General features: G+C 41.2%; 1 protein-coding gene across 2 annotated transcripts in view; it reads right to left on the reverse strand.

The window, feature by feature from the left end:
• Positions 1-8,298, reverse strand: part of TSG101 (tumor susceptibility 101) — a 57,741-nt gene that overhangs the window by 36,713 nt on the left and 12,730 nt on the right. The window lies entirely within an intron of this gene.

Below are 8,298 nucleotides of genomic sequence, written 5' to 3' on the forward strand. Positions count from 1 at the left end.
TGGGTTCGATCCCTGGTCCGGGAAGATCCCACATGCGACAGAGCAACTAAGCCCATGCGCCACAACTACTGAGCCTGCACTCTAGAGCCTGAGAGCCACAACTGCTGAGCCCATGCGCCACAACTGCTGAGCCCACGCGCCACAACTGCTGAGCCCAAGCGCCACAACTGTGGAAGCCCACGCACCCTAGAGCCCATGTGCTGCAACAAGAGAAGCCACCATGATGAGAAGCCCGTGCACCACAAAGAGTAGCCCCCACTCGCCACAGCTAGAGAAAGCCCGCGTGCAGCAACAAAGACCCAATGCAGCCAAGAATTAAAAAAAAAAAAAAGTGTATAGTTCAGTGGTTTTTCTCTATCACCACTGTCTAATTCCAGAATATTGCTATCATCCTCAAAAGAAATCTATCCCTATTAGTGATCACTTCCAATTTCCCCCTCCCCTCAGCTCCTGGCAACCACACATCTATTTTGTCATTGCATTTGCCTATTCTGGACATTTCATGTAAATGGAATCATACAATTCGTGTCTGGCTTTTTTCACCTAGCATAATATTTTCAAAGGTTAACCCATGTTTGTAGTATGAATCAGTACTCCATTTATACAGTCTTATAACCATAGTTTTGTCAAGACAAATTTTATTTTAATTCTTTACCATACCATTCCTTTCACATTAAAGTCTTTGAAGGAAGGAAAATTAATCGTTAACACCTATTTCCAGGCCTATTATAAAGCAACAGGTCATGAATATTTCAGAATGACAAATGACTACTTCAGAATGATACAGGATACAAAAAACGTAGCAAGAATGTTAGTTTATTTTAGCTCAAACACCTAAGGGTCAACTGAAACATATAATATCTTTATAAAACTTTTTTCCTATTGAAAACCCTGAAAACTTGAAGAGCAAAATTGCTTTCTTCTCTATCCCTTTTTGTTTGCTTTTCCAGCAAGCAATAAAAAGGTCAGATTTTACATTCTAAGCAGTATATGATACATGTTCAGGATTAGGGTTAATAAGCAATTGAATTAGTAAGATCAAGACAAATGAGAGCAGCCCTAGTTCATGCTCTGTGCCATGCTAGATTACTGCAATAGCCTTCTGTGCAGGTTCTAGTTTTACTTACTGATTATGATTGAGAGAATTTTCTATAAAAGTTCACGCTCCCCTCCCATTATACAGAGTTGTTGCTGAGAATCAGTTGCTTAGGCGGAAACTACATCTTCCAGTCCTTTTTGCAACTAGTTTTTACCAATGGACCATAAGCAGAAGAGGTTTAACTTTTAAGCCAAGGTGCACAAGAAGGAGGGCCACCAATCTCTCTGCTTGTCTTCCTTGATGCGGAGGACTCTGAAGCCCCGGGAGATGGTGGCACAACAAACTGGAAAGCGCCTGGTCCCTGAAGCTCAAGTGAGGGAAAGCTGCCTGCCAGTGAGGCAGACTCCCAGTGGACTATTATGTGAGCAAGAAATTTCCAGCGTTAAGTCTCTAGTATTTGGGATTTTATGTTTTAGAGCAGCTAGTGATTTTCAGTCAGAAAGCTAATTAATGTATTTATCTAGTAGACTTCAGACATTGTACCTAACAATCATTGCATTTAATGCCTTACTTTTGTTCAGAAATCTAAAATGACTCCCAGCTGCCTATTCAAGGATGAAGTCCTCAGCTAAAAATCAGGATCTTCCACGATATAACCTTGAATACCATACCAAAGTTAGCTACCCTTATGTCTTTTTTGTTAGATTTGTGGAATATAACATACATACAGAAATGTATAAAACGTATGTAACTTTAAAGAGTAACAATAAAGAAAATATTTGTGTAGCTATCATCCAACTTAAGAAATAAAAGATTGCCAGCAGCTTACAAGTTCCTGACTGCATCCCCCTCCATCTATTCTAGAGTTACCCACTTCTCTGACTTAGCAGATAATCATTCTTTTCTTTAAACTACTACCTTATAAACAATTTTCTAAACAGTATGTTTAATTTTTTCTGTTTCTGAACTTCATATGAATTAAATCAAACTGTGGATTCTATTGAGACTTATTTCAACAATGTTAAGATACATTCCTGTTAAAGAGTATAGTTATAAATTCATTTTAATTGCTGTATGGTATTCCACTGAATGAATACACAACTTTATTCACTCTCCTGTTGTTAAGTCATATGGGTTGTATCCAGTCTTTGGTTATTCATGCTGCCATGAACATTCTTGTTCTGTTTCCTAGTATGTATGTGCAAGCGTTACTCGTTTTTTTTGGTTGCATTGGGTCTTCACTGCTGCACGCGGCCTTTCTCTAGTTGCAGCGAGCGGGGGCTACTCTTCGTTGCAGTGCGCAGGCTTCTCATTGTGGTGGCTTCTCTTGTTGCGGAGCACAGGCTCTAGGCATGCGGGCTTCAGTAGTTGTGGCTCACGGGCTCTCGAACACAGACTCAGCAGCTGTGGCACATGGGCTTAGTTGCTCCATGGCATGTGGGATCTTCCTGGACCAGGGCTCAAACCCGTGTCCCCTGCATTGGCAGGTGGATTCCCAACCACTGCGCCACCAGGGAAGCCCAAAAGGGTTACTCTTGTGCAGTAGTTATCAACTGGGGATGCTATTTTTGTCTCCCAGTGGATATTTAGAAATGTCTAGAGACATTTTCAGTTGTCACAACTGTCATGCTACTGGCATCTTGTGGATAAAGGCCAGGGATCCTACATCCTATAATGAACAGAACAGCTCTCCCACAATAAAGAATTATCCGACCCACAATGCCAGTAGCACTGAGGTTGAGAAACCCTGCTCTAGTGTACATGCCAAGGAGTGGAATTGCTAGGACATAGGGCATGGGCCCTTACAACTTTACTAGGTAATACCAAACTAATTTCCAGAGTAGTGCGTCAATTTTGCTCCCATCAGCAGTGTCTAAGAGTTTCCTTTGCTCCACATCCTCTCTAAGCCTTAGCGTTGTCAACTGGTAATGCAAATTTAATGCACATGTAACGGTACCTCGTTATGGTCTTAATTTATATTTCCCTCACTACTAGCAGGATTCCATATGTTTACTGGCCATTAGGATTTCTCTTTTGTGAAGTACTTGTTCAAGAGTTTCATCTATTTTTCTATTGGACTTCTTTCTTTTAATGATTCCCAAAAATTATTTTTATGTTCTGGACGTTACCCTGTGGGTGTTAAGTACTACAAGTATATTCTTTCAGTTTGTGGTTAGTCTTTTCAGTTTTTAATGTGTCTTTCATGAACAGAAGTTCTTGATCTGCATAAGCTCAAGGTAAAATTTAGTAGTCTTTTCCTTTATAGTAAAAGTTTTCCATCTTGTTAAAAAAACCCTCACCTATTACAAGATCATGAAAGGCAGTCTCCTATATTATGTTTTAAAAGTCTTATTTTTTTGCCTTTCACAATCTACCTGAAATTGATTTTTGTATATTATACAAATAGGAATCTCACTGTCCCAACTCCATAGCTGAAGTCAATCTTATCCCCACTTACCTACTATAACACCACTGTTATACATCAAGTGTTTATGTATAGGCATACCTTTTCTTACTGTGCTTAGCTTTATTGTCCTTTGCAGATTCTGCAGTTTTTACAAATTGAAGGTCTGTGGCAATCCTGCGCTGTCACGTGATGGTTAACATTTTTTTTTTTTTTTTTTGTGGTACGCGGGCCTCTCACTGTTGTGGCCCTTCCCGTTGCGGAGCACAGGCTCCGGACACCCAGGCTCAGCAGCCATGGCTCACGGGCCCAGCCACTCCGCGGCACGTGAGATCCTCCCGGACCGGGGCACAAACCCGCGTCCCCTGCATTGGCAGGCGGACTCCCAACCACTGCGCCACCAGGGAAGCCCCATGGTTAACATTTTTTAACAATAAAGTATTTTTTAAAATTTATTTTCTTGAAGTATAGTTGATTTTCAATGTTAATTTCTTCTGTACAGCAAAGTGATTCAGTTATACATATATATATTCTTTTTCATATTCTATTATGCTTTATTATAGGATACAATAAAGTATTTTTAATTAAGGTATGAATACTGTTTTTTTAGACATAACACTATTGCGCATTTAATAGACTACAGTATAGTGTAAACATAACTTTTACATGCATTGGGAAACCATGCAATTTGTGTGACTCATTTTATCGCAACATTTTGCTTTACTGCAGTAGTCTGGAATTGAGTCCACAATATCTCCAAGGTATGTCTGTACAGTGGATCTTTTTTCTGGGTTATTTATTATGTTCCATCTACCCACTGGAATATTTCTCTGACAATTCCATACCATCTTAATTACTAGTTTTTTAAAATGCATTTTGATACCTCTAAGGCAAGTCCTTTCCAGCTTACTCTTCTTGGCTATTATTAATATTTGCATTTCCATATAAACTTTGGATTCAGCTTATCAAGTTAACAAAATTAACAAATATGCAAAGAAACAAACACTTCTGTTAAGAAATAGATCAGGGCTTCCCTGGTGGTACAGTGGTTGAGAATCAGCCTGCTAACGCAGGGGACACGGATTCAAGCCCTGGTCTGGGAGGATCCCACATGCCACGGAGCAACTAGGCCCGTGAGCCACAACTACTGAGCCTGCGCATCTGGAGCCTGTGCTCCGCGACAAGAGAGGCCGCGATAGTGAGAGGCCCGCACACCGCGATGAAGAGTGGCCCCCGCTTGCCACAACTAGAGAAAGCCCTCACACAGAAATGAAGACCCAACACAGCAAAAATAAATTAATTAATAAACTCCTACCCCCAACGTCTTTAAAAAAAAAAAAGAAATAGATCAATTTGTAGAGAACCAACATATTTATAATACTGAGTCTTCCAATCCATGAACAAGGTTCTCTTTTTTTGACTTAAGTCTTCTCTAGTATCTTTCAATAAAATTTGGAATTTCCTCCATAATGGATTTGTACATCTTTTGTAAGGTTTATTCCTACGTCAACAGCATTAAAAATATAAAGTATTCGTAAACCAGTTCATTAATTCTCTATTCTGCTAAGTCTAATCTGCTATTAAACCCATCTATTGAGTTTTTGTGGTTTTTTAAATTTATTTATTTTGGCTGCGTTGGGTCTTCGTTGCTGCGTGCGGGTTTCTCTAGTCGCGGAGAGCGGGGGCTACTCTTCGTTGCGGTGCATGGGCTTTTCATTGCAGTGGCTTCTCTTGTTGCGGAGCACGGGTTCTAGGTGTGTGGGCCTCAGTAGTTGCAGCACATGGGCTCAGTAGTTGTGGCTCGCAGGCTCTAGAGCGCAGGCTCAGTAGTTGTGGCACACGGGCTTAGCTGCTCCATGGCATGTTGGATCTTCCCAGACCAGGGCACGAACCTGTGTCCCCTGCATTGGCAGGCGGATTCTTAACCACTGAGCCACCAGGGAAGTCCCTCTATTGGGTTTTTAATTTCTATTATTCTATTTTTCCGTTGTAAGGTTTCTATTTGGTTCATTTTAAATATAATTATAATTAATTCTCCATATTGAACATACTAATCACAATCATTTTCAAGTCTGTGTCTGACAACTGGGTTACCTGGGGGGTGATATCCTGTTTCTACTCTTTTTTCCCTCTTTGTCCTATCTCTTGATGTACTTGATAATTTTAAATTGTACACCGGACACTTCGTGAAAAATTAGACAGGCTCTATATATTATCTCCTTCCAGCAACAGTTCACTCTATCCTATGGCTGGCAGATACCGTGAGAATCACCTTAATATAATCAGGCACTGAACTGATTCAAGGGTGGAGTTTTATAGGGCTCATTCTGCCTGAGTTCCCACTCATGGGGTGTATTCCTCTAGTGGTGCCAACTGAGAGCCTAGGATGTTTACTCATACCCCTCCTCCTTGTGAGTGGTTCCAAACTCATACTGCCTCCTCAACCTAAGACTGCTGAGAACTTGGCTATGAATTTCAGAGGCTTTCTGCTTAGCTTTTTAGCATCTTGTCTTTGAAATGTAGGAATTCAGCATATCCCTTGAGGGAGAAACTCAAATTATCTGGCTCACTTCTTTGTAGCTTCCTTTTCTCCCAAATCTTGGCTCCTAAGATACTGGCTGCCTGGCAGACAGAACAGCAACTGTTGTCTTTTCAGCCCTGTGAGACTGTTAGAAACTGTGCAGTCTTCTTTGCCTCTAGCTAATGCCCTCTGCCCAGATTCTCAGCCTCTCACTCTGTACCAAGAATCAGTAAATACTCTTAGGGAAAACTGGCAGAATGTTGACTCATCTCTTTGCAGCAAGGATCTTGGCCCTTCAAGTCCTAATTGCCTCAACAGTTCTCCAAAGCCTTCCTCAGATGTTGTTTGTACTTTGACTTTTCTAGCATTTTTTTGGATAGAAACTGCCAGAGCTATACCATCAGAGGCAGAAACAGAAGTTTCTTACTAGTATTACTTCTTGATAGGAACACTTTGACTAATGAGATTTGAACAGTTTCACAAATATATGCCACCAGTATACTATTGGGTTGGCCAAAAAGTGTCTTCTGTTTTTAAGTAAAAATAAAAGGCACATTTTTCATTGTCACCAAGAACTTTATTGAACAACGTTGTCATCCTTTTGTTCCACTACCTTCTGCCATTTTTCAGGCAACTTCATAATTCCATCTTCCCAAAACGTTTTATCTTTTTGAGCAAAGAACTGTTCCAGATGCCTTTTACAGTCTTCCAGGGAATTGAAATTTTTTCCATTAAGAGAATTTTGTAAAGACTGAAATCAAGGGAAATCTGAAGGTGCAATGTCTGGTAAATATGGAGGATGAATCAGAACTTCCCAGCCAAGCTGTAACAGTTTTTGCCTGGTCTTCAAAAAACACGCCATCTTGCGTTATCCTGATGGAAGATTATGAGTTTCCTGTTGACTAATTCTGGATGCTTTTTGTTGAGTGCTGCTTTCAGTTGGTCTAACTGGGAGCAGTACTTGTTGGAATGAATCGTTTGGTTTTCCAGAAGGAGCTCATAATAGAGGACTCCCTTCCAATCCCACCACATACACAACATCACCGTCTTTGGATGAAGACCGGCCTTTGGTGTGGTTGGTGGTGGTTCATTTTGCTTGCCTACGACCTCTTCCGTTCCACATTATTGTACAGTATCCACTTTTCACCTCCTATCACAATTTATTTTAAAAACGGAACGTTTTCATTACGTTTAAGTAGAGAATCGCATGCGGAAATATGGTCAGGAAGGGTTTTTTTGCTTAACTTATGTGGAACCCAAACATCAAAGCGATTCACATAACCAAGCTGGTGCAAATGGTTTTCAGTGCTTGATTTGGATATTTTGAGTATGTTAGCTATCTCCCGTGTCGTATAATGTTGACTGTTCTCAATTAACGTCTTGATTTGATTGCTATCAACTTCAACTGGTCTACCCGACATGCAGCATCATCCAGCAAGAAATCTATAGCATGAAAGTTCGCAAACCACTTCTGACACATCTGATCATCACAGCACCTTCTCCATACACTGCACAAATCTTTTTGTGCGTTTCAGTTGCATTTTTACCTTTCATGAAATAATAAAGCATAATATGCCAAAAATGTTGTTTTTCTTCCATCTTCAATATTAAAATGAATGGCTACACAAAAATTCACCAATTTTGATGTCTTTTTTTTTTTTTTTTTTGCAGTACGCGGGCCTCTTACTGTTGTGGCCTCTCCCGTTGCGGGGCACAGGCTCCGGATGCACAGGCTCAGCGGCCATGGCTCACGGGCCTAGCCGCTCCGCAGCATGTGGGATCTTCCCGGACCGTGGCACGAACCCGTGTCCCCTGCATCGGCAGGCAGACTCTCAACCACTGCGCCACCAGGGAAGCCCGGTGTCTTTTTTTAAATGCACATTGATAGGACAGCTATCACATACAATTTAACAAAATTGTTTCAAATGAAGTTAAAGACAACTAAGTGCTACTAAAGTCATCTTACGGAAAAAAACAACTGAACCTTTTGGCCAACCCAATACACATATTTTTTTAAATAAATAAATTTATTTAACTATCTATCTATCTATTTATGGCTGCGTTGGGTCTTTTTTGCTGCGCGCAGGCTTTTTCTAGTTGCAGCAAGTGGGGGCTACTCTTTGTTGCAGTGCGTGGACTTCTCATTGCACTGGCTTCTCTTGCTGTGGAGCAGGGGCTCTAGGCACACAGGCTTCAGTAGTTGTGGCTCACGGGCTCAGCAGTTGTGGCTCACGGGGTCTAGAGTGCAGGCTCAGTAGTTGTGGCGCACGGGCTTAGCTGCTCGGCAGCATGTGGGACCTTCCCGGACCAGGGTTCGAACCCATGTCCCCCGCA

The sequence above is a fragment of the Monodon monoceros genome, unplaced genomic scaffold (genome assembly GCF_005190385.1).
Source record: "Monodon monoceros isolate NGI ecotype Baffin Bay Population unplaced genomic scaffold, NGI_Narwhal_1 Super_Scaffold_7, whole genome shotgun sequence".
Taxonomy (NCBI): domain Eukaryota; kingdom Metazoa; phylum Chordata; class Mammalia; order Artiodactyla; family Monodontidae; genus Monodon; species Monodon monoceros.